Below are 25,449 nucleotides of genomic sequence, written 5' to 3'. Positions count from 1 at the left end.
CGCACAAGTCCATGAAGAAATCCATCCTGCCTGAATGGCAGGTATTCAGACTGAAGAGGATCTATTTGTGTTCATTCACATCCTCATTCAGAAGCATTTTTTCATCTCTAAACGGTATTCATGACAAGATCATTAAAAAGCCAAATAATCAATGTGTAAGACATTTACTTCAAAGCTCAGTCAAAAACTACAGAAGCAGGTAAATTATGTGAACATTTCTCTCCACTTCATTCTGTTATTTGTAACAATTTGTGGCTCCAGAAGCAACTTTGAACTGAGCTTTCTGGAGGAATCCTCTCTCTCCTACCTGAGACTGACTTTCTCTGACTTTTTGTACAAGTGCTCACCCAGAACTCAGTAGTAGTTCTTCTCTGAGGATTAAGGACACATCTGCCTGATGAAGGAAAGCACTGAGCTTTCATGAGCTACTTCACCTCTTTGTAGCAGAATGCGCAGCATTTGATTTCAAGAAAGAGTGTGTTCAGAGAATGCTTTACTATTCATTAATTTTTTCTACAAAGAACTTTGAGGATGAAAATCAGTTTTTAAAAATTAAGTGCTGTTAGCCTTGTGAGGCAGGGAGTGTTTATACCCAGGTATAGGGAAGAAGGCCAGAAAATTCTAAATGCAAACCTGAGCAGAAAACAAGTTTCAGAAAAGATGGGATGGAGGTAGCTAATATGGATTGTTTAGGAATCCCTCACAAATCTGAGTGTGAAAAAAGCAGAGAAGGACGTAAAAAATGAAAGAAAAGCTAGTCAGTTAAGCCTTGCTAAGAAAAGATAAGGACAGCAGAAAAGAGGAATGATTTAATGCTAGCTAATGTGATTACTGAGAACAAAAGGGCTCTTATAAGTATACTGTGGCTGTGAAGGGGAAGACACACCAGTGAGAAATTATGACTATTAATAAATAAGAAGAGAGACAATACAAAAGGTTGCTGTAAAGTGGCTGACCACAATGCCTATTTTTAAAGCCCCAAGTCACTGATAGAGACGTATTTTTCTAACAGCTACAGGCAATTAAGAAATCAGTAGATTCTTGTAAGTGTTATTTCCAATAGATGAAAAAAATATGTAAAAAAAACCTCACTTATGCCAGTTACTTAGGATAATTTCATCAAGGAACTCCTTTTGAATGAGTAGTGTTTTTTTTAGCTCTACAAAACTGGACAGCATCCATGATGTAGTAATGTTGTTTCTGTTTAGATCAGTTTCTGTTTAGATGCTGTTATCAGTGGCATGAAGCCACTGATAAAATACATATATATAAATCAAGAAAAACAGAAGCACATCAATTGGTAATGTTGAATGCCATCTTGTCTCGACAAATCCCATTACCATTGTAAAACACAATTAGTTTTCAACAGAGTCCTGTGGAATATATCATTCAAGTCTTTTAAATCAGTCTCCTAATACAGATCAAAACTAAACCAGAGGAGTAAATTTGCATTTGATAAAGTACAGACAGGATAATGTAATATTAGACATGTAGAATGAGTGCTGAAGATTCTGCTGCCCCAGTGAGCTCAGACAATGCTCCCCCCTGACTACCAGCATGATGCCATAGCTGAAACCCAAGATTTGAGCACGTTTTGTGTTTGCCTCTTGGCAGCCAGATGCTGTGGCAGACTAAAACACATAGTGGATTTCTCCATCCAGTGGCCAGACACATTGCCTATGCTGCCTGCTGCTGACGGGGACAAACAGCGGCAACCGTGCCAGACATGCCAAGGAATGGGCACCCACCCTGCAATAGCTCTGCCAAGCTGAAAGTCACTCCGGGTTGGATTTGCAGATACAAAGCAGAAAATATAGCACAATATGACCTTACATGATGCCTCAGACTGGAAAAAAATCCAAGGAGCTAAGAGCAAAACATTTTAACTGCAAGTGACTACAGACTCTTAGTGAAGAGGAATAATAGTAAAGCTTCAAGGAATTCAGAAGCTTGCTCTCTGATTTTTTCATTCAGTCATTGAAGGAAGACCAAAAATAGTGGCAATTACTTGAAGCTGCTAAGATACTGAATTCTGTCCATGCAGGGGAAGATACTGCGACCAAAAAGTATAATAAAACAGAATATGAGAACATTAATTTTAGTTCACTGTAATGAGTTTTAATAACTGAACTGTGATTTGTTAATGTAGACAGAATTACAAAACATACAGTGTGATCAGGATATTTCAAAGCATACAGGAAGACGTCTACTGCTGAACTAAAAGGCTCCAAGCCGGTAAACACCATTCGGACACAACAGTGGTGTCCTGGGCCAGAACTCAGTGCAGACGGCAGGGGAATCAGCTTCATCCTACAGATGACCAAATATCTGAAGCCAGAATAAATCCCTGGCATCTGTGTGTCTGAATTGCCATGATTAATTATTAAAGCTCCTTTCACATTGCCTGAGTGCCTATTAGAGGCCTCAAAGTACAGATGAAAAGAGACTCCTCTCCCTGGGCCCATGTGTGCTGTGACCACGAAGAGCTGTGAAGCAGGTGAGTGACACACAGGGTGACCAGGGCAAGCCTGTGAGGTGCCTCCAGTTACGGCATGGGGGAAGTGCAGAAAGAAAACAAGTCTTTCATCCTTTGTCTGTCTGAAAAGAAGCAAGGCTTCTTATGAGTGGATATAATCAATGACAACAAACATCGAGGCCCTTCCAGCCCAGATGAAGGGGAGATGACTGGATGAGGAGGGGAAAGAAGAGAGTAAACAGCAACAGTGTCAGAGCAGAGATGGGAGTAGGATGAAACAGAAAGGAGCTCATTTGGCTAGGGGAAGAGTTAGGGAGGTCTGAAGACATAAGAACAAGAAATTTAAACCAGAGGCAGTCAAAAGTCAGCACAAGGATTGAGAGGGAAAGATAACAAGGACCCAGTGACGGGCAAGGACAGGGATTCTGACAGCTGCCTTTCGTAGGGCCTGACGTGGGAGGTGCAGGTGTCAGCAGAGACTACAATAAGAAAAACAAGAGCCAGCATATAAATGTTATTTCTCCTATTTGAGTAGGAAGAAAAGGCCAGCTAGGGTAATTGTATTTTTTTTTTTTTTAATAATTATCAGGATTTAAACGGACCCTAAACGTGTAGGGCACAGATGTGGTTGTAACAATGTGGAATGGCAGATACAACACACCAGCAGAAGAGAGAAAGAGAGCACCACTGTGCTTCCTGAAATTAGGTTTGGCAAGTTTTATTTGTGTTTAAACAGTAATAGCAAAGTAAGACCCACACCAAGCTTGAAGAAACCTAGATATCTGAGGTATGACAGACTACTCACCAGGTCTATCAGAGGGTGGTAGAAAAAACCTAGTCACAAACTTCTCCTGATGACTGACATGCCTCGTATCCATGTATTGTTGTCTGCTACTGTAATTTTCAGAAAAATCGTTAGCAGAAAGTGTTGGGAGATCAGCACAGAAGAGACACCATATGAGAAAGAAAATTCAGGTAAGAGGAAGGATATTTTGAGGGAAAGAAAAGAAACACAGTGAACATAAAGCACATTGTGTGACTGAGGGTCTGACTCTTGAGTAAATCGAAGCGTGATGCTCACTTAAAGGCAGCTGCAGGCAGATGGACAATTAACTACAAGACAAAGAGAACCAGAAGAAGACAAAAAATTGGTTGGGGGAAGAAGGCTGTGTTCCAAACCCCACCCCCTCCCGTTTTGTTGTTGTTGTTGTTTTTTAGCAAAGGGGTGTGTTTAAGTGATTGCAAGCAACTACAAAGAAGTAATTAATAGCAGGCCCAAAGCTTGGTTGAGGTTATTTGTCCAGATCATTCAAATCCTTAGTGAGAAATTCACAGAGAAGAATGCAGGAAAATAGTGTATTTTAACAAAATAAGGGGGGAAACTAAGGAAGTCATCAGGGTATCAAAGACCAAAGGGGTTTGTTACAGGAAATACTTAAGTGGAGGGAAAAGTTTGAAAGGTTTCTTTTGGAGGACAAAAGAAACCAGTGTCTGTTCTGTACAAGGATAACACTAAAGGATGAAGAGAAAAAGCAAAGGAATGAGAATGGAGAGGGGACAATCAATAAATAAAAGGGCAACAAAAGTAAGAGAGACACGCAGAGATACCGGGAAGTGCTCCTAACTAGTTACAGCATCAGTCATGTGGCTGGGAAAAGGAGTTTTATGGGAAGAGAAATGAGACAGAAAGAGACAAAGTATGGGGAGAAAAACAGCTGTGGTTAATATCCGCCTTCTCTTTGAAAAGCAACATAGCCCGGTAACTGGATCCTGAAAGAAGCTGAAGAAATGGACAGAAGAAAGAGGCTGCAGAAGGCAAGCTGTGATGGAAGAAAGGAGAAAAAGCAGGTCAGTATTTTCAGCAGTGAGTCTCGGGGTGGTCTTGAGATGTCTTCTGGCACAAGCCAGGTTTGGATGCTTTGAGCAAATTGCGCCGTGACAGGAAAATGGTAGCTCAGGGTTAAAGACAGATCAGACAGAAATGAGGCAAGATGTGAATTGATGGAGCAGAGAACAGCGATGGGATGGATGTCAGGGATTTTGATGGATGGGAGGTCACAGAAAGGCCAGGTGGGGACAGGCGGGTGGGAAGAGGATGAGTGATTTGGAGAGAAAGAAGGCAGTGGTCAGAAAGAGGGAACTTCGCGGCTGGAGGGCTGGGGAGACTGCCACCCAGCCTAAGGAGAGTGTCAATGTGTCGTCTGTTCAGCACTTCATGACCCCAGGTCAAAGGGCAGGATCCATAACAGCACAAGCATTAAAACGTGTGACAGATTGAGGCTTTAGATGATTTTTTAAGAAATGCTCCTTGGCTAAAATAGACATTTTACATTCCTAATTTTTCAACAACCTAACATAAGCTACGTTAAAACAAACAAACACCTCCCTCCAAAAAAAAAACCAAACAAAAAAAAACCCCAAGTTTACAGCTGAAAAAATAGACACAGCCCACCTTAAAAGTCTCACAGCACTTTGAACATCCTCAAGTTTTGGTGTGAATGAGTAAATTTTTTTTTTTTTTTTTAGGACTTTCATCATATTCAGTGTTTTCAGCGTTTACTGTTGTGCTCTTTGTATTTTTGCTACATTTCCACTGCTGTTCTCTTTACGCTCTTGCTAGATTTCCATCACATTCTATAAAAAGCTTGTCTTGAAATTTGCTGTCTATGCACCTAGCACCTTTTTCCTACAGAGAAGATGGATTGATAAAATCTCTTGTCATCCCAGTAAAATCTGGATACTGCACACTACCTCCTCATTGCCTTGTTTATAAGGAAAGTGAGTGAGTGGTCCCCCTAAGAGCATCCATGAGGCTCACTGCCATGTTTTGATCAGAGTACATGCTCAGCATGGCATCTGTCCCCATCTCTCAGCAGAGACGCACTCAGGGCAGGCGGATGAGCAGGAGGACGCTAGGAAGCTCAGCTGGCATGTATGAGACATTTCGAACACGTGTAACTTGATTAAGCCACGGTTAAACTGTCTATGAGGATAAAAAGACATCTGTTAGAAGAAGCTTCAGGAAGACATAGGAAACGCATTCAAATCTGCTGTTTTCTTCACACAATTTTTATATTTTAGAACTGCTCTAAGCTTGAGATTTAACCTTCAAAGCCTCATCTTTAAATACTGGCTGGTAAAAAGCAAGAACTCTGGACTGCAAATTCATAGCATGGTTTTACAAATGCTCTTTTCTGCTCTTGTTTACCAAATGTTAATCGCTTAACCGATCGTGGAATTTGTCTGGCAATCCTTTCTGGCCTTTTTCTCATAGTTGCTCAATTTTTTGAGCCACTTCCATTACGTTCACAAGCACCAGCATGTAGACATTCAATCCCGCAAGTAATAACACAGCGAAAATAAAAATAACCTCCCCAGCGCACATTCCGCTGAACAAAGGGGAAGATGTTGATCAGTGACTTCACGGTTCTGTTTTGCCCTTTCATACATTTCCATGGGCTGGACTCATCTTTCCTAGCTTCAGGGTTGGGGTTTTTTTGGTTTTGTTTTTTTTTTTTTTTTTGGTTTTTTTTTTTTTTTTAAAAGCTCTGCCTGGTCTAAGCCATTTGCCTGGGTACGAGAGGAGCCAAGATCTGAAATACAGAGATATTAAAGTGTTAATGGGTAAAATTTAAGGGAGGCAAACACCACACACATGAGGTGATGGTGGCAGGTGAGAAGGAGGAAAAAAAAAATCATGAACAATTTGATTTCCTTCTAATACGGACATAAAAAGTCTCCACAAAAATGAATATCAAAATATGGCAAATTCTCCAAAACAAAATTAAACTCATATTTTCCATTTATACAACCTCGAAAGGACCAGCAACTCCTTTGCTTTCTCTTGGAGCCTAACTGACGGTTGGCTTGCCTACACTGGAAGAGCAACAGCATCTGCAGAAGCCAACCACTGCAATCACCAGCCACTTCTTATAAAATCCATACATGGGAAGAGCTGTGCCTCCTATTTGAAAATGTCATTCCCTTAAAAGCATACATTTCAGTCTCAGGATGTCAGTCACATTATTAAACCTATTTATAGATAAGCAAAATGCATAGCAGATGGCCTGTGCAGACAAGGATTTTCAGGCACATTGCAAGACATTATGTCTTGTCTTAGAATCAGCCAACAATGACCTGGAACACACACTTGTGAATTTTCTACATTAGTAATTGCAGCAGTAGTGCTGGCTATGAAGCACCAATTAGAAATCTTGATGAGATATTCTAGTTTTGGTCAAATCAGAGAGGGTCTCACCGTGAGTCAGTGGCACTGCAAAGAAAAGAGCAAGATCTGGTGAATTCTCCCGTTTGACACAAAGATTGCTATTCTCAACTTCTCAGATGCCCAGGCAGCTCTTGTGTAGTTTTTCATGCAATCAAAATTTCCCAGAATAGTCTCCTTATTAAATTGATACTTTAAAGCATCTTTACTAAAAGTACCATAAATGTAGCTGTTGGCTTTAAAGAAAAGAACCTTCTGTCTTCAAACTTATTTGGAAAAGTCAGGGTGAATAGTTATGAGGAAGAAGAGAACAAAACATTTTGAACAATAACGTTCAATTCTTAAAGTGGGAATTAAAGTGCTAATTTGAACACACTGTCTTTCTTTGTATTGTTATTCCTATTATGCAAAAGAAAATTAAATTATAACTTGTATACAGGGGAGACATTTATAATTAACTTATTTTCCTGACAGGTTTATTCTTGTATAATATCTAAATATTCATTTAAGACTAATTTCTCTCTCCTGTATGTTATGCTAAAGTAAATTGATACAGCACACTGGGAAGGGTGGGGAATGAGCCTAATAATCACTTTTTGTTATTTGCAAAGAGGGAAGAGCTTCTCTGCTTCATCATTTCAGCTGGCTTTTATATTATTATTTTTTTAGGAGAGTCATAATTACTACTTAGAGGAAGACAGTTGTATAATAGAGAGTACTCATTTCACAGTCTTATTCCTTTCTGAAACACTTTCTGGCATCACAAGTTTCAAATTGCTCTAAAAAGACCCCGAGGAGTTCATTTATTTACCATCAAAGCTAAAGAAAAAAACTCCAAAAGCAAAAGCCATCCTTAGCTTAAAGGGACAAAGCTCTCTACATTTCTAAAATATGAGTACAAGGACCCTTGTTAGACTCTGCTCATCTCAGAAAAATGACTTCAGTGGATAAGTTGCTTTGAAAAAAATATATATATGTATATATAACAAATTCACAACTAAGTTGTCTTGTTTTCTTTGTAGTTATTTTTAGTGAAACGATTCTCCTTACTCTTCTACCCATCTCAAGTCTGATGATCCACCTAATATTCCAGATATTTAATACCTTCCAGGGCAGGAAGCGATCAGAAAAGCCCACTTCTCCAGCTCTCCAGTTTCCAGAAATAAGTTTCCAGCTACTGCTGGACTAGAGAGGAAAGTACATTTCCTTAAGAAAGATGAAGACAAAAAAAAAAATAGTAGCATTATTCATTATTGCCAACATCAAGCTTATACAAATGTTGAGGCAAGCTTTCCATATTGGACTTAAAATAATGAGATGTTGTTTGGAGATAAAAATTAAAGTTCTGTGCATTTGTGTTTAGATTCCTACATTGCCAAAGCTTTCTTGGCAATTATTGACCGTCTCTTCAGATTACGTACTTCTAAGACCTGAGCCTTTCAAAACCTCATTATCTCAAACCTTGTCAGCATCTCTGGGCCAACATTTCCTTTTTAATCGACAGAAAAGCAACTGAGAGCATGAAGGGCTAATAGTGCATCTGAGGAGAAATTACTGCTGCTGTTCTTACAGCAAACAGGCTTGGTAAAAGTGTCTTTGCTTAATTTATTCTGCGTTTGTAGGTCCATATACTTCATTTTCCAGGCTTTCCCAAGGGCTACTTTTTTTTTTTTTTTTTTTAAAGTCTTGCTAAGGTGGCTGACTAGCCAGAGATATAAGCTTATTCAAATGCTTAAATTAAGATGCAATGTCCATATCATACCTAGCTACTGAGCCTCCAGGTCTTGTATGTTGTTGGCATTTGTTGGAAGCATTGGAAACTTTCTCATAAAATTTAGGGGATGTATTATCATGCTTGGAGATCAATTCACTTCAATTGCAAAGGAAGGCTGGATGGTTCTGAGTCTCCCTTTGCTGCCTGGGAAGCCTAAGTAATATCCTAGGACATGGTTTCCATGCAGCATAGCTTTCTCTAGGCCTATCTGGCTGGTTACGTTACTTTGAACTGCGTCTTAATATGTTCACTTCTCCCACGTTCTACTATCACTCCTTTCTTCTCATTTAAACTGATGATATCTGTATTGTCACTTTCCTGATAGCGCTCAAAGAAGTCTGCAGGAAATATTGATTTCTGTCTGCTGGAACTGACTTGATGGCAAGGCTTTGTTCCCCCTCTGCCCCCTTGAGAACTGTGCACACACTAGCTTCTTCAACAGAGACGCAGACAGGTATCCAAATGATGTGCCCGTTTGCTTTCCATCTGGCTGAGCAAGTGTTGTTGCTGTTATTTCATAAAAACTATTCTAATTCTGGGAAAATTCATGCAGCGGCCTCTGATAAGGTCCTTCCTGCGAGTAGGGGATCAGCTCAATTTGCTGAAGCTGAGAAAGCTCAGGAGAGCAATCTTGTTTTTTCTCCGGCAGAGTGAAAATTAAGGCCAGGGCAAGCTAATCAGGAGAGACTGCAAAATAGATGCAACTTCTTATACAGACAATTCTGCATCATCACTCCAAATATTTCAGGTTAGGTAGGCCAGTGATGTTGATTCTGAATAAAATTGCACAACAGCATATGAGGAATGAAGTGAGCATGCTCTCCTCTTTCTTTTAATAATTATTTATTTGGTTTTTAATGCCAATCAACAGCCTTATGACAGGCAGCAAACTCAGGGCTATTCTCTGGTGAGATTACTACGTCTTTGTGAAGGGTAACTATGTTTGTAAAATAGACTTTTGCAAAGCACTTCAATTAGAATTATTAACAAAAAATCATGCACAAAAATCCATGACAATTATTGACTTTAATTCAACAATAATTGTAAATTGGGAATCGTGAATTCTGTAAGGGCATTTTTAATGAACTGCTCAGATATCTATCCCCAGCCTGGCACCATTCAATCCTTTTATCAGTGATGTGAGAGAAAATATAGTCTTTATCCAAATTAAGTTCACAGGTCATACAGAACATGAAAGAATGAATGATGATGGAGACAGCCTGACCTACAGTGTGATCTATTTTGCCTGGTAGCTCAGCCTTGTTCAATTCCTGAATTGTGTTTAATACTACAATGCCAAGTTGTAGCAATGGCAAGAAAAAGGACAAAGGAAAAAAAGAAGTTGTTCATGTCTATAGGACAAGAAGCTTTGTTATGGTAAAGTTGCCTCAGAAAAGGATTTAGAGGTCACAAAAACCAGTCTGAAATCTGTAGCTAACAGGAATTGACACTCCTCTACCCACTTCCCCCAAAAGGAAAACCTTGTTAGAAGTCTGCTAAGGGACACGAAGTAAGACCAAAATCTGAGAAGTAAAAACCCTACTGAAGTGAGCCCCGTGTAACTGTTTAGCTATGCACTGATTCTGAGATCAAAAGACACAAAGATCTTCTAGACGTGATCTTCCAGGGTGATTTTAACTACTGCCTCAGGTTGTGCACTACTCCAACAGTAATCCCATCTTCATTAAGAACCATTTGTTAGGAGAGAATCCCAATTTTAAATATTGATGGAAAAAGTCTTAAAGATTTCCCATTTTCAGACTTATTAAAGTTCAGCAATGATGGACACAGCTCCTTAATTGCCTATTCTAAAATTATCATCAGGTACAGCTTAAAATTATCCCCAGTTACTATTGAAAAGAACGTGTCTTTATTGTTTCTTTATACACATTTATCATTTGGCTTTTCATGAATTCAGAAGGAAACATTTACTGAATGCTTCCCTCAGTGCTTTTCTGATCATGTCCATTACCGTCTCCATATGGTAATGAAATATCATCTTTGTTAGGGGTTTTCTCCATCCTGTTGTACCTTGGGAACAGTCTGTGTTGTTCTTACCTTTGCTGGGAAATCCATCTTCCCATTTGTCCTTGTTTCCCTTATCTACACACTGTTCTTCCTAGCACTGAATTTATACTGTACTCCTTCTTAGTTCCATAACGTATATATACATATACCTATATATGCATATATACATACACTGTGAATAGATAAGGTGAGTTCTTGAAGAGACTTACAACATAAATATTCCTTGATTCTATGACTCCATACTTGTATACATGTTTGTATACATGTAAATAAAAATTTTAAATGGACTTCCTAAAGTACATGTTGGAAGGTTTAATTTACCTGTTAACTTTTGCTTCTCTTCCCCTTGCACTACACTGTGGGTGGATAAGTATTACTTGAGCATGTGGTAAAATATACTTAGAATTTAAATTTAAAAAAATATATGAAAGCTAGCTAAAAACAGTTTTTCCTCAGAGCTTAACTAGGATCATCAGCTTTCTGAATTTGGCCCTTTTAAAAGCCCCAGTACATATACGCTAGCAAAAACATATTCAGTACTATCAGATCTGTGCTTTCTTTATCTTAATAGCATGGGAACAAAAATGATTACTCACACCTCACCAGCAACTGCTTTTGTGAGGAACTGCTTTTCTTCCACAAAGGGCAGCTCTTCTCTGCGACAGACAACTCAGGCTAGGAAACTGCCCTTAGTTTTCAATGAGAAACAATCTCAAACTTGTATTGCAAAAACTCTTTGACAGCATCAATAACATTTTCCACGTGCAAGCACGGGCACGCGGTTTTCCAGACCATGTGCGTCATCATCACCTCACGGAGATTCACCCAGGCAGAAGAGAACCCCAGTGCCCTGCTCCCAGCTTCAGCCCCACCATCCCCAAGCAGCACAGCCAGAGCCCCTCAGAGTGAGCCCCTCACCCTGCTCACCAGAGGTGCTGCTGAGGCTCTGAGGCCCAGACAACAAGTAGTGACCTACGGGTTTAAAAAGGCTTACCTCAGACAACCCTGGAGTTAGAGACAGAAAAACATCACTCCAGCTTATTTAAGGATTTTTGAGGGCCTCAGCTGCTTGCATTAGAACAAAGCTTTTACACGCACATGCAAAAAGAGCTACTCACAGTTTTCCTCCACGTCCTTCAGGACAGTCTGTAACAAGCAGCTCGGGACAACACTTAGAACACATCTGCAGACATTTAGGACCAATTAGACCTGGCTAACTTCCTCCCCCAGATTTCAGCTGAGGAGTGTGCTGATTACAGCATATAAAACACCTGGGCAGAAGGATGGCTACTGATAGCAGAGAGTGCTTTGATTTGGGATACAAAAGGAAAACAAGGCTTGGCTGCTGGGATCAGGAACTTTGAGCAGTTTTAAAGCAGCAACGAGGAGCAGATTTGATAGTGTGGGGAGTTAAGCAGTGTGGAAATGAACCTGAGGACCTGATGGATTTCCCTGTCTTTGAAAGTCAAGATAGAAATGTCTCTGTAAAAAATATGCTGTAGCTCAGCCAGAAATTATGGACTTTTATGGGGTTTACTGGCTGAGCTAGACCGTGTGCATGCAGTCATCAGGCAGCAAGCTCATCATGTGCAAATACTGAAATACTGTATGTTTTTATTTTCAAGTACTATTGTGGTAGCCCCCTCTGGCCTTAAATTTAATTTTCAGGTTGTTTTTCCTCCATTTTGTGTTTCTTGATTATTTAAAAATGTAACTCCTCCAGGCTTAAAAAAAAAAGTGATATATACATACATGTTTCAAATGAATTTTACTACAGCTTATGTTTGTTATCCAACCTTAGTCTGAATTATACTACATAAGAGCCGTTCAATATTCTAATGCTGTTATTTTCAGGATAATTTTGCTGCTCTGCAATAATGCTCTGTTTCTGTTTCCCTGTACTTTTGAATGCCTACCTGCAAAACCCCAGCTTTAAAATATCACCCTCCGTGAAAGACTAAGGTAGAAGAAACATGCAAACTCCTTTAAAATTCCCTACAAATTTGTCTTTAAAGAGATAAAGTAGCAATAAAATATTGTGCAAGTTTTAAAAGACAGAAAAGCACTCTTTCCCCACGAACAATTAGTTTTACAAGGTCATTTGAAAACCAAGTACGCCATAAAAAAGCTTCAGATGCTTTTGCAATACTTTCATTTTTTAATCATCCATTTAACACAAACTGTGCTATATCATTCAGTAAGTATCTTTCCACATATTCTGTTGACAACTGAATTAATCTAGTACTTACATACCAGATACAATGATTTATGGAAACTGGAACTATATGTTAATTATCTAATAAATATAAGCTCACTGGACAGCTGTGCCATATAGTTTCTGCAAAAATATGTTTCCCCCTGAAGTAGTTAGTAGACTGGCTGTTTATTACGTCATGAAATGAGAGGATTAGAAGGAAGAGTCAGAGAAAACAGATGCTTTACTACGTATATTTGAAAACTGATTTAGTAAACATTTTGACTTTTTTTTAATTACCATTTTTTCCTAACGATATCATTTCCATTTCTTATTAAGCAAACAACATTGTTTCTACATAAGCTCTCTGTGAATACTTGCCACTTACAATTATTCATAATTCTTAATTCACGATTCTCTAGGTCTTACTTTCTTCCTTACTTACATATATAAATATTTAAAAACAAAAAAGTAGTTTTAGTACTTTGTAAAAAAAATGTTGACAATAACAAATACATCACATCACAATCACAAAATATTAAAGTATTAAATGTGTTCATTTTAAAATATGCCATCATACTTTAATCCAAACCTGGTTTGAAAATCTGGCCCCCAGTGCTCCCATCCCCTCCTAAAAATGATATTTCAAAATTGAAGATCTGTGATTTTTGTTTCTGGGCTGTGGGAAAAAGAGGTCAATGGACAGGCTGACAGTTCATAGAATCACAGAATGGCCTGGGTTGAAAAGGACCTCAAAGATCATCGAGTTTCAACCCCCCTGCTGAGTGCAGGGTCGCCAACTGCTAGACCAGGCTGCCCAGAGCCACATCCAGCCTCGCCTTGAATGCCTCCAGGGACGGGGATCCACAACCTCCCTGGGCAACCTGTTCCAGTGCATCACCACCCTCTGTGTGAAAAACTTCCTCCTAATATCCAACCTACATCTCTCCTGTCTCAGTTTAAAACCATTCCCCCTTGTCCTATTGCTGTCCGTCCTCATAAACAATCATTCCCCCTCCTGTTTATACACTCCCTTCAAATATTGGAAGGCCACAATGAGGTCTCCCTGGAGCCTTCTCTTCTCCAAGCTAAACAAGCCCAGTTCCCTCAAAGTTTTGGGTAGAGCACGGGAGCATTAAAGGCCTCTTAGGAAAGAGCCTTCAAGGGCATGTGCGTCTGCTCACTCACACCTTTGAGGAGGTAGCAGCACTATTCTGTGCCTGGGAAAGTTAAGGTTTAGACTGACGTAAATTTTGATTTTGTACTTTTAAAGAAGTGATGGAGTGCTCAGAGTGTAGGAACAGGTGCTCTTTAGTTTCAGCTAGAAATAGTAGGAAAACCTGCCAAACTCACTGCTAAAATCTTTGCAGAAGCTGGTCTTGAAATGTTAAGAAATCTGTTCACCTAACACTCCATGCAGAGCCTATTACTTATACGTTATACCAAAAGGCAACTGAGAGGCAGGGATCCTGAGCACCTTCAGAATGAAGAGTAGACATCTCCAAGCCAAAGCGACTCCAATGACGGTTTCCAAAGGGGATCACCACAGTGAGTCAAACTGGTCTGAACCTTGCTGAGCTCTGGAGCAGAGGGAAGGACAGACAAGCCTAAAGAGGGAGCAGCTCAGCACGTAGTGCTGGACAAATAGCTCCAAAAAATCCCACCTGACCAAAGACTCCCTGTAGAGTCACAATCAGTTTGTGCTGACTGCTGGAAGTACCTACATGTGCTTCACATGCCGCAGAGAGGGATCAGGGGACATCAGTAAAAACAGCTCGTGTAACCTCACACTACAGCTTGAGCAGGACTAAAAGTGGCACCCAGGGTGGCTGAAGGCAACAGTGATGGATCCAGGGAAACCTTTGCGTTTTCACTCATCCTGGACTGAGGACACTGCTCGGAGAACGACATGAGTGTGCTTTTTCCTTACTGTTCCTAGCACTAGGAAATAAAAGGTTGTTTGAAATTCCTGTGCTCTCCTGATTGCTGGGACCAATTCGGTTAAACATTTAGCATAAAAAAAGTTTTTGATGTAGTTTATGAACAATTAATGGTCTTTTCTCTGCCATGAGAAATAAAATGCAGAAACACAGGAGTATAAAGCACAAAGAGTTCCTGGAAGATGTGAGTTCCTATGTAGGAAGAAGACAACAGGACTCTTGGCCAATGCAGGGCATGACTGAGCACACAAATACTGGGAAACTGTCCCTGGTGTAGTGTTTGTGACGTCCTTGGACCTGGAACCAGCACAGGGAACTCGGAGAGCTCCATCGCCTGCTGGAATGAGCTGGGTGCTGCCAGACAGCTGCACACTGCCTGAGAGACAGAGAAACCTGCTGCTCCCATATTTCTACCCATGTCTGCATTCTCCTACTCCTCAACTTCTGCTCCACTAATAAACTCATTAAGTATAGCAATATAATCAGCATCCAATCTTCCCCAGGGGACGGAGAGAGAGAAGGAAAGGATCCCACATGACAAATGTTCTCGCTCTGCTTAATGTGCTATAGGTAGGTACTCATACCACGGCTGTGGGCTTGTTACAACAACATATTGGCAGAACAGAATTAGGTGAAAGGTTCCTCTTTATCTTTTCAGTCTGTAAGCCTGCTATGAAATAATGCAATATTGCTAGGCTAAGGAGAATGCTGTGCATAGGAAGAATCTTAGCAAGGGGAAGGGTAGCAAAATCAAGAGAGCTAAAAAAGAGCAGAGATCCACAAGGTGAAGAAACCGATGGACTACTTAGGAAGTTTCTGAAGTCTGAATAGTGTCGACTGTGAAAAGCTGGAAATCCTGGCTTGTTTTTCATGCACAGGAATGCAGTAGAGGACAGTATACCTGCTGGGTTCAGCTCTGAGCTGTTTCCCAAGGGCTGTAAGACCATTTCTGCCAGAAATATTCTTGCTGAAGAATATACACTGTTCCTGAAGGAGTAAAGCTGTTAACACACTATTTCTACAGGAGTAACTCTGTTAGCATTAGCAAACTAGCAATACTGGTGCTGCTCCAGTACTGCTGCTACAGGAGCACATTTCATATGGAATGCCTCTATAGGCACAAGGGCATCTAACTTTACAAAACCTACATACATAACACATATACACGGTGTCCAGAACTAACATAGCATCTCAGTGTAAGAAGCTGAAAGCACAAAACCCCATACTGACACTCAGCAGAGCGTAGCAGAGGGGCAAGTGAAGACTTGCTTCCACTTTCAAAACGCTCTGAACCACTCTGTCCTTAACCCCAGTTCGGCAGCTGATTTCCACACAAACCCTTATTTAACATTGGTTTCATGCATTTTCATTATATATATATATATATATTTTTTTTTTTTTCAGGTGCAATTATTAGGGGAAGGATTTTGAGACTTTGCTTATCCGGAGATCATTCTTTGCTCACTGCCTGAGCTGTGTGAGACCTGGTTGCCTTCCTGTAGGAAAGATGTTCTGCACAGAAAGTGCGCTCCTACACCTTTCCTGTCATATCCAGCTAACTAACCTCATTTTGCATTGGTAAATATAGCACATAATAATGTGAAGTAATAGCGTGACATATCCCACCAGAAAGCTATCACTGGGGATTTTTTTAAGGTGTCACATAGGAGACAATGCAGCTCTTATATTATCTTGAAATTGCTGAGCAGGTTTTTGCCAAGCAAATCAACCCCTAGCCCTCAGTGACTCCTACATCCATCCGTCCATTCAAACCCAAACACAGCCCAAATGTCAGAGCACTGAAATCATGTCATGGAACACCTTTGCATAAAAATCACTGCACGTACAAGATAAGCACAGCAACACAGCATTTGCTTTGTCTTCTCCCTAGTACTGAGCAAGAATTATGGAGGCAAAGTATGACCCAGATGACCTAGTGCTATAACAAGAAAAACAGACACTCATCACAGCACTGCCTTCCTATCCGCTTCCCAAACAGGTCAGCAAAGGTCCCCCAGAACTAGCAGGCCCCGCACTGAGGCAGGAAGGTGCACACAAGGCAGGAATATTCAACTAGAAGGCTTTCCGATTAATACATTCCTGGTCTGTGCCATGCCTCGGACAGCACACCAGTGTGCTGTATTTCCCTGGGGGCCTGAGGGAGAAGCCATGCCTCTCCCTGTATTTAATGGATTGTTTTCAAATACAGCTGTAAATATTAGCTTTCGCAAAAGGGTCTTGGAAACATTTATTGTAACCCGTTTTTCTCCAAACACTTTTTCCCCCCAAACCTGTACTCTTATTACACCTGTACAATACAACAAGATCTACTGTTTTTACTAAGTCACCAAACCAAAGTGATACCAATGGCGTTTAATTAAGAGAAACACTAAATTTCTGAAAAATCCGGTGAAAATTATAATCCTTTCTGACTCGTGTCTTTCAAAACAACTTGCATATTTGAACTCTATGTTATACTTCTAAATACACAAAAAAGCCCAAGTATTGGTAAATGTAATGATCTGAAAACCTAAATTGGGTTACTACATTTCATCATAGAACCTCTTGCAGTTATCAAGATAAAAGTCAGTGAAGACCAGCATGCCTACACTAAGCTTAGACAGTGTAATGAAGTAATAATTTAACATTTATGATGGATAGTAACTTTGTAAAAAAAGAGAGGAATATGAATTATTTGTCTAGGTTACAGATACAAAATTAAAATATCATTGGTGCATTTTTCCATAAAAACTACAGGATAAAAACATAAGACTGGGCAAGAATGATCTCTTTATAAACTACTACAGAGTTTATAAACTTAAAAAAAAAGTATCACCCTCATTCACTCTATCATGGAAGTCTAAGAATAAAGTCATAGCATGCTGAGAAAACCCTGACAATATAGCTTCATTCTTTTCAACCAGACAACACAATGGAATGTTCCAATGAAAAAATCTCAACTAAAAATTATTAATCAAATGTCTCGAATGAATTAGCTATTAATGATGAATCACAGAATCACAGAATTGTAGGGGTTGGAAGGGATCTCTGGGAATTATTGATTCCAGCCCCCTGCTAAAGCAGGTTAACTACAGCAGGTTGCACAGGTAGGCATCCAGATGGGTCTTGAATATTTCCAAAGAAGGAGACTCCACAACCTCTCTGGGCACCCTGTTCTTCTTTTATGAATATTAAACCCAGCTCATTCTTGCTCCACATTTCTGATTCCAAAACAGAGCAACACCTATTTTTACCTTACAGACCTGGTCCAGTCATTGTAGATTTGGTCCAGCATCACATTGATTTCATTTTGCATTTGAAGACACTTTCTTTCTGAAATAAATTAGGAGAAGATTTCAAAGGTACCAATAAACAAGCAAATAACTTAAGCTTGCACCTTTGAAAATCTCATGAATGATAAATCTATGGAATTTACTGTTGTATAAAAATACGATCGTGATAAGAAAGTACACGTCTTTGAGGTTTCGTTGTTTTGTTTTTTAAGTATTATTGATCTAATATCCAAATCTGCTAAATCTGAAACGGTATTAAATCCTTTTGAAAGCATCTTTATTTTCAACATATCAAAGCAGCTGAGCACTCCAGCTCTGGTCTAACAACACAGTTAATAACATAAGTATATGACTTCAGAATTAAGCACGTGCATATATTCAGGATTAGGGGTTTAATCTGTCAATTTTCCTCATGGTCTGTTAAACAGAGGAGAACAGAAAAAATACATATATATATTTCTAATTGGAAACCACAGTGACTGATAAAACTATTTAAATAAAGATATGCTAATGGAGGAAGGATTGTTCTCATTGTTTTTTGTTCTAAGAAAGACAGAAGGTAGAAGAAAGAAACTGGCTTTTGATTAACCGATTTCTCCCTCCTGCCTTTTAGTGCCAGTTTTTTCTCTAGAATGATCAGCACATTGCTCTTTCTCTGATGATACTTTTCCCCTCACTAACCAGTCTCACATCTAGATCCAAGACTTCTCCATCTCTCAAGGCCTTTTCTCCTGTTCCTTCTCCGGCACCCCCTGTGCTGCCATGTCCCTCTTGCCCTGTCCTGCACCACCATGATCCTCTGCCCCCAGACAACCAAGCTCTGCTCTCGAGCAGCAATGAAGAACTGCTTGCTTCTCACCCCGTAACCTTGTGTTTTTCCCTCCAGTCTAGCAAGACCTTTCCTCTTTCCTTCCAAGCCCATATCTCAAAATCCCCTTTTAGCTATTCCTTCTGTTCTTATATTTGCCTCTCCCTCTTCCTTTAACTTCTACTTTGAACTCAAGCAATTTCAATCTTCATTGACTTCTGACTGAAGACCTCTCCCTTCTCGCTCCTTTTAGCCTACCTCATCCATTTGACCTAGACTTAGTAATGAACTCTTCCTTCTGATCTTTTAATCTTTGAGTTCCTCTTCTCCGATGAATAAGGTTTCTCATTCCACAGAGCGGGCTTTGCCACCCTGCCCCACCTTTTCTGACATCCAGCCAATTACCCTCTGTAACTCCTCTTAGATACTAATCTTCACTGGATTCTTCCAGCTCAGAGAGACAGAAAATTTCCACTGCCTCAGAAAGCTCTTGCTTCTGTTACTTTCCTGCTGCCCTCTCTGCTCCTGGCTCCACACACTCAACTGTGTACACCTGTCTCAGTAGCAAGGTGTCTGCAGTCCTATGAAGTTCAGCGTGAAATGAAAATTTTACCACAAAGCAGGGTGAACAGTCTGGCATTTCACCCACTCTGATCTCCTTACCATCAGCCTCCTCTTCATGGGCAAACGAGGACACCATTACACCTTATTTTACAGTCCTTGTCCTGGTCTGCCTAGCTATCTCCTTCAGAAAAGTCACCGTATTTTTCACACGCACACCTTTATATTGCTCTGACTGTTCCCTGTCTTGCATTCACCTTTTTGGCAGCATGCCTTCTTGGCTGAGAAGAAGATTCTTAATGAACTGAAGGTACAGAAAGTGAGCACACAAGTGTAAACATAGGCTACAAAAGGGGAAAACAAAAGCATTGCCTGGGCACACTGGCACAAAAACAGGAAAGAAAAAGCCCAGCTGGAGCTAGCAAGGGACATTAAGGCTAGAAAGAAACGATTCTTCGGAAATGACCTGTGCAAGAAGAAGTTCAGGAAAAATGTATCTCTTGATGGGTGGGGAAGAGAAAGGCAGCAGGCATCAAAGAAGAGGTTGAAGCACACTGTGTCTCTTTTGTCTTACAGGTCTTCATAGCCTGCTCCCACAGCACAGCAGGTATAAACACCGTTCAGAAAAAGAGAAGGACAGCTGACAGCTGAGTAGCAATAGGTTTGAGACTACTTAGAAAAATCAGGTATGTTCAGCTCCATCAGGACAGATGGGTTTCACTGGAGGATCTGAGAGGACTGACTGATGTGACTGTGAGGCTGGTGTCAGTTACCCATGAAAGGCTAACATTGTTCATCTTTAGGGAGGGCAGGGAAGAGGACCTGGAGAACAGACAGTCAGCCATCCTCACCACAGCCCCTGGAGAACATCGTCTCAGAGTCTCTCTTCGAAGACAGAAAGGACAAGGCTAGCAGAAGCAATCAGCAGTTGAAGGGCAGATCGTGCTCAACCCAGCTGACTTTCTTCCATGAAGGAAGGGCCTGAAGGGAGAGTGGTGGCGGTGAAATGCTTCATTCAGACTTCCAACATCATCTCCCACAGCAGTCTCTTTTTTAAACTAAGGGAATGCAGGTGGAACAGACAGACTGCTGGAGCTGGGCTGGAAGGGGCAGCAGCAGAGGACACAGTGGCCATTGTGTCCTCAGCTCCCCTGCAGCCTGGGAAGGCTGCTTCCCCAAACACAAGGGAAAAACCTGTATGCTTCCAGCTGTGTTGCCAATCAGCTGCCTTGCTGAAGTGGAGAGGGCTCACACCGTTCTTGGAAATAGCCTGCTTTGTGCCCTGGGTTTCGTGCTCATGAGCCAAGCTGGCAGATGTAGATCTTGTAAGTTCAGGTGATGAAGCAGACCCCAAGAGATGCTGGGTTGTAGCAGGTTAAGAATCATTAATCATTTCTATTACTTGTTTGATTAGGTGATTAAAATCTCCCACTGAGCCTGTTTCCAGAGAGGCTAACTCTGAAAAAGAGGATTCCTCTGAGATAAAAGGTTTATATTGTGTTTTGTTTGGAGTTGTTTTGTTTTTGCCATCCAAGGTGAACTTGATTGCTCTTTTTCATTAGCTTGCATGCTTTCCTGATTTAATCCTGCTTTCTTTCCCCTACAGCTGCGTTGTGCTTTCTTCGCTTGTTTTGGCTCCTCGAAGAAGATACAGTAAATTTAATAGCTCTGTGAGGCTTATGTACTTTGCTATTGTTTTGACTACATTATCACCACCGTTTAATGATAATGTATTCTCAGTATTTTGCTTGCTAAACATGCAACTGTTTTTAACTTGCAATAACTGCATAAGCTCATTAAGCACTGCTTCCCCATTACGTTACCGTATTACTTTACAGGTTTCAAGTTTGTCAGTGAAATAAGAAGTTTAATTGCTCCTCGATTTCAGGAAAGACGGTGCTTAACATCTTGCATTTGATTCCTGCCTAATGTTTTGCTGCTTCAATCTCTGTCTATAAAAGCTTTCTTGCAGTTAAATTCCTTTTGTGCACATAAATTCTGCCACATGGAATAGCAGAAATAAAAGTAAATATCTTTAGTGGAGTGTAACATGAAGAACAAGGCAAATTAAAGAAGAAAATGAATGATACACGGTGCTTTTATGCTGGCTATGTAAGACTGACAATGGGAACAAACCTTTTGTGTCTGACGGTCTTCAGTTACAACAAAAATCTGTAGGAAATTTCTCTGGTAACATAATCCCATGCACACTGCGCAGCATCCTCATCTTCAGACAGATCAGATCTTGACTCCACAAGATTTCTGCCCATTAGGCAGAATCTCAGAATGGCTTGGGTTGGAAGGGACCTCAGGGATCATCAAGTCCCAGCTGGTGGCTGTGGGCAGGGCTGCCCCCCTACCAGCTCAGGCTGCCCAGGGCCCCATCCAACCTGGCCTTGAGCGCCTCCAGGGATGGGGCACCACAGCTTCTCTGGGCAGCCTGTGCCAGCACCCCACCGCCCTCTCAGTGAAAAATTTCCCCCTGAAATCTAATCTAAATCTCCTGAAATCCACTATTTCAAGGTAGTGGTGGAAATCTATGGCCTTATACATATTTGCTGCTATAGCGATTGCAATGTTTTTTTCTAGGTGTGGTGATGATGTGGTTTGTCAGGCAGCCCGCTGGTGCTGATGGACACTAGGCTGTAGCTCTTCTCCTTACCTCTCCCTGCTTTCCACCTCATGGCACTGTCACTTCTGGTACCCATCACAACAGTCAGGAAGCCACTAATAACACTGAGAGACGTGCAGTGAAGCTGATGAAGAGTCTGAAGCACAATTCTTATGAGGAGCAGTTGAGGGAACTCGAATTATTTAGTCTGGAGAGGAGGAGGCTCACGGGAGACCTTATCGCTCTCTACAACTGCCTGAAAGAAGGTAGTAGTGAGATGGGGATTGGCCTATTCTCCCATGAAACAGTGACAGGATGAGAGGCAATGGCCTTAAGTTGTGCCAGGGGAGGTTCAAGTTGGATATTAGGAAAAATTTCTTCTCTGAAAGAGTGCTGATGTATTGGAACAGGCTGCCAAGGGAGGTGGGGGAAGTCACTGTCCCTGGAGGTGTTTAGGAAACGTATGGATGTGGCACTGAGGGATGTAGTCAGTGGGCATGGTGGAGGTGGGTTGAAGGTTGGACAAGATGTTGTTAGTATTCTTCTCCAACCTGAATGATTCTATTATTGCTGGCCCACAAATTCCTAGTGAGGGGACATGACTGAGAATGGGCTTTGCTGAAGGCTGATGTGGGCCAAGGTCTGTGGTGGGATGCACAGCCATCAGCAGGAGGGTAAAATCATGGGCAAGGGCAATTCTCTGCAAGACCGTACCCTAATCTGGGCTTTCTTTCACATTTGAAAAATGAAATCAATAAAAAACCCATAACTTTCCCTTCCTGCTCTGTAAAAGTGTTTTCCAGTGTTATCTAATGTTATGTAGAAAAATCAGCTGAATAATATCAAATAGCATTAATATTTGTTACATTTGTGTTATTTTCTTTTCCATAACAAAAAGTATTTACGCTTACCTAGCCAGGGAGAAAAGGCTACACACAGTGTTTCTGCAGGCTCCTTTGTGAGGGAATTACAGGAATATTCTCAGAAAGATGAGAGTGTTTGACCTATTTGAGAAACCGAGTCTGACCATCCAAGGACAATCCAAAATGCTGGCATTTCCTAACTTCTAAACACCTTCCTGGGCAAACACAGAGTTCTTTAACTTGAATGGAACTTGCTAACTTGTAAACTGAAGTCATACATAGATCTGGGAACTGTACTTTTAGTTAACGTTGCATAACATTTTCCATCATAAGATCCTGATTTGTTTATAGCACTCAGGCTTGTTGTTGCAGTAGAAGATTTCCAGCCACATTGTTCTTAAGAATCAAATCAGAGCACATACTTGTACCTTTTTGTTTGTTTGTTTGTTTTTAAATAATAATATCAGTTGTACCATTAAAGGTGCTCAGTCTTTTCCACGTCCTTACACAGGAGCTGAGGCACAAGCTGGAGTGATGGAAGTATATTTCCTAAAGCTCAGACCATTGAATTCTCGTAGGAGAAAATCCATGCCACCCACCTGAAAATGTAGGCTGCCAAAAGGGGCTGGAATACACTTGATCCCAGGCCTTGACAGAGAGACAGGGATTGCTGGGTCTTTGCCTTCAAGTCAGTACATGGCAAAATTATCTGTTTTCATGTGCCTGGTTCACATAGGAGAACTATTTTCAATTGTACTCATTAAGCCATTAATTCAAGTGAGAAGTCTCAGCCAGTATGTAATGATTTTAACCTTTCTCACAGCTATTTGAAAATCAACCTGCCATGTGAGATTTCTGTATTTTCCCTAGCTGTTGGTACGGAGAGTCTTTTTTTGTTTTTTTTTTTTTTTGTTTGTTTTTTTTTGTAAAGGGAAGTTATGATAAGCCATAATAAAAGAATAAATCAAGTACTCAGAAAGAAGATTCCTAAATTAATTTTATTTGTTGGAGTTCTAATGCCCTTGTGCAATGCTAGACAAGTTACTCAAATCAGACTTTCCAGACATACTCAGTAACTGGGGATTTCTCATTTTTTTACTTCCTTTTTCCCCCCACCTCCTCAAATAGGATACAAAAACTCACACCAGTGGAAGCTGCTCAGTAATGCTTTGTTCTCCTAACATCTAAGTTTACGCCCAGAATTTATTTTGTACAAAAAGCTAAGGCAGTTTTCAGCCTAGTCTGGTCCATGTGTGACATTTAGACTTTTTTGAAAATACATTAAAATTTACTGATTCTCTTCTTGAAGTGGGAAATTTCCGAACACAGGTTCTAAGAACAAGATATTCTTATAATAACGTCCCTAAAATCTATTCTTTTCATTCCTTTTTTTAAAAATAAGCTGCATACTAAATTTTTTAAACAAAATTTTAATTTCCACTGATAAGAGATGGTTAAGCAAACAGTACATCAGATCAGAAAGAGGATCATGCTGAGGAGTAGGCTTCCGTGCAGAAACAGCAACCACAATGACATGGGAGATCTTCTCCAGCCACGTGGACAACAAACTGTCAGCAAAGGCAGTCAGCCTGCATGGCAAGCTCCTTTATGCAAACATTACCTTGCTATCTATAAGCATGGGAAGAAATGCCTATTTCTGAATGAGTTACAGAACTTAACTAGATATAGGAAATTAAACATGGGCTTACTTTAAAAAAAAAAAAAAAAAAAGTGAGTTATCTAAACAAAGAGAAAACAAAAGGATGTCATAGTATTTGTGTTCCAAAAGATTTTAGTCCCAGCACTGAATGTTCTACAGCTTTGGACCTTTCCAGGAAGGCAAGAAGAGGGATACAAGTGAAAACTTATTCAGAGGGAATCATGCCTTTGGATCTCCATGGTTTCTTCCAGTCTATGTCAAAAAATCAAGAATGTATAAAAATACCTTAAGTAGTCGCTGATTTCAAATGAAAGATGAGGTACTTTTTTATTTTCCAAATATTATACTGAAGCTAATTGCAACAAGAGTAATTTCCACGCAGGAGATTGAAATGTAATGGTTTCCAAATTAATACAAAAAAACTCAGTTTCCTGTTGTGTTCGGTTTCATTAGAATCCCTTAATAGATCTATAAATTAAAATATTACTGCAGTGTATTCTTGCGATACACATGCCTATGTAAAAATAGCAATAGAATCCTATTCTGTATACAGAGAAAGAAAATAAACTAACACTTGTGTAATATCCATTAAACATAACACTATGAATAGCACTAGAGAATAATTAGATTTGCATATACTCTCTCCTCCGAACACCCATACACTATACTATTTAAGGATGATTTTGAAAACCATAATTAAACAGTCAGGAAAACCCTGGAAAAGTAACAGAACCACCAGCGACATAAAAGTCATGGGGAGAAAACAAACAAACAATCCCCTGGTCGCTCATTCAGGCCACTTAATGAATTCTGGTAATGCCAGTAAGTTATGGACCGGCAAAGAGCCGAGTCACAAGCTCCCCTGCTCTAAAACTTCAACAACTGCATCACACTTTTTACAAACAAATCACTGTTGACGACTTGTTCAGCTTACCGAAATACATTTACCTCCCAGAGAGAGACTTGTCAGCTCAATCTATAGTTAATAATTCCTTTCTGCCTGCTCGTTTATCCTT

The 25,449-nt window shown here is 40.3% G+C and overlaps 1 protein-coding gene and 2 long non-coding RNA genes across 3 annotated transcripts in view; 1 reads left to right on the top strand and 2 right to left on the bottom strand.

Annotated features, from left to right (window-relative positions):
• TMEFF1 (transmembrane protein with EGF like and two follistatin like domains 1) overlaps positions 1-25,449 on the bottom strand; it is a 122,809-nt gene that overhangs the window by 85,039 nt on the left and 12,321 nt on the right. The window lies entirely within an intron of this gene.
• On the bottom strand, positions 1,989-12,136 carry LOC110393745. Its single transcript, XR_002435165.1, has 4 exons — positions 11,622-12,136; positions 11,498-11,508; positions 3,282-3,370; positions 1,989-2,598 (listed from the first exon to the last, which is right to left on the bottom strand). It is a non-coding gene; the product is annotated as an uncharacterized LOC110393745 (long non-coding RNA).
• LOC110393744 lies at positions 14,737-21,383 on the top strand. The gene is made up of 4 exons (XR_002435164.1): positions 14,737-15,207; positions 16,042-16,215; positions 19,876-19,985; positions 20,103-21,383. It is a non-coding gene; the product is annotated as an uncharacterized LOC110393744 (long non-coding RNA).

The sequence above is a fragment of the Numida meleagris genome, chromosome 2, assembly GCF_002078875.1.
Source record: "Numida meleagris isolate 19003 breed g44 Domestic line chromosome 2, NumMel1.0, whole genome shotgun sequence".
Classification (NCBI taxonomy): Eukaryota; Metazoa; Chordata; class Aves; order Galliformes; family Numididae; genus Numida; species Numida meleagris.
The sequence above is the reverse complement of the archived record's forward strand: the minus strand, read 5'-3'. Positions and strand labels throughout refer to the sequence as shown.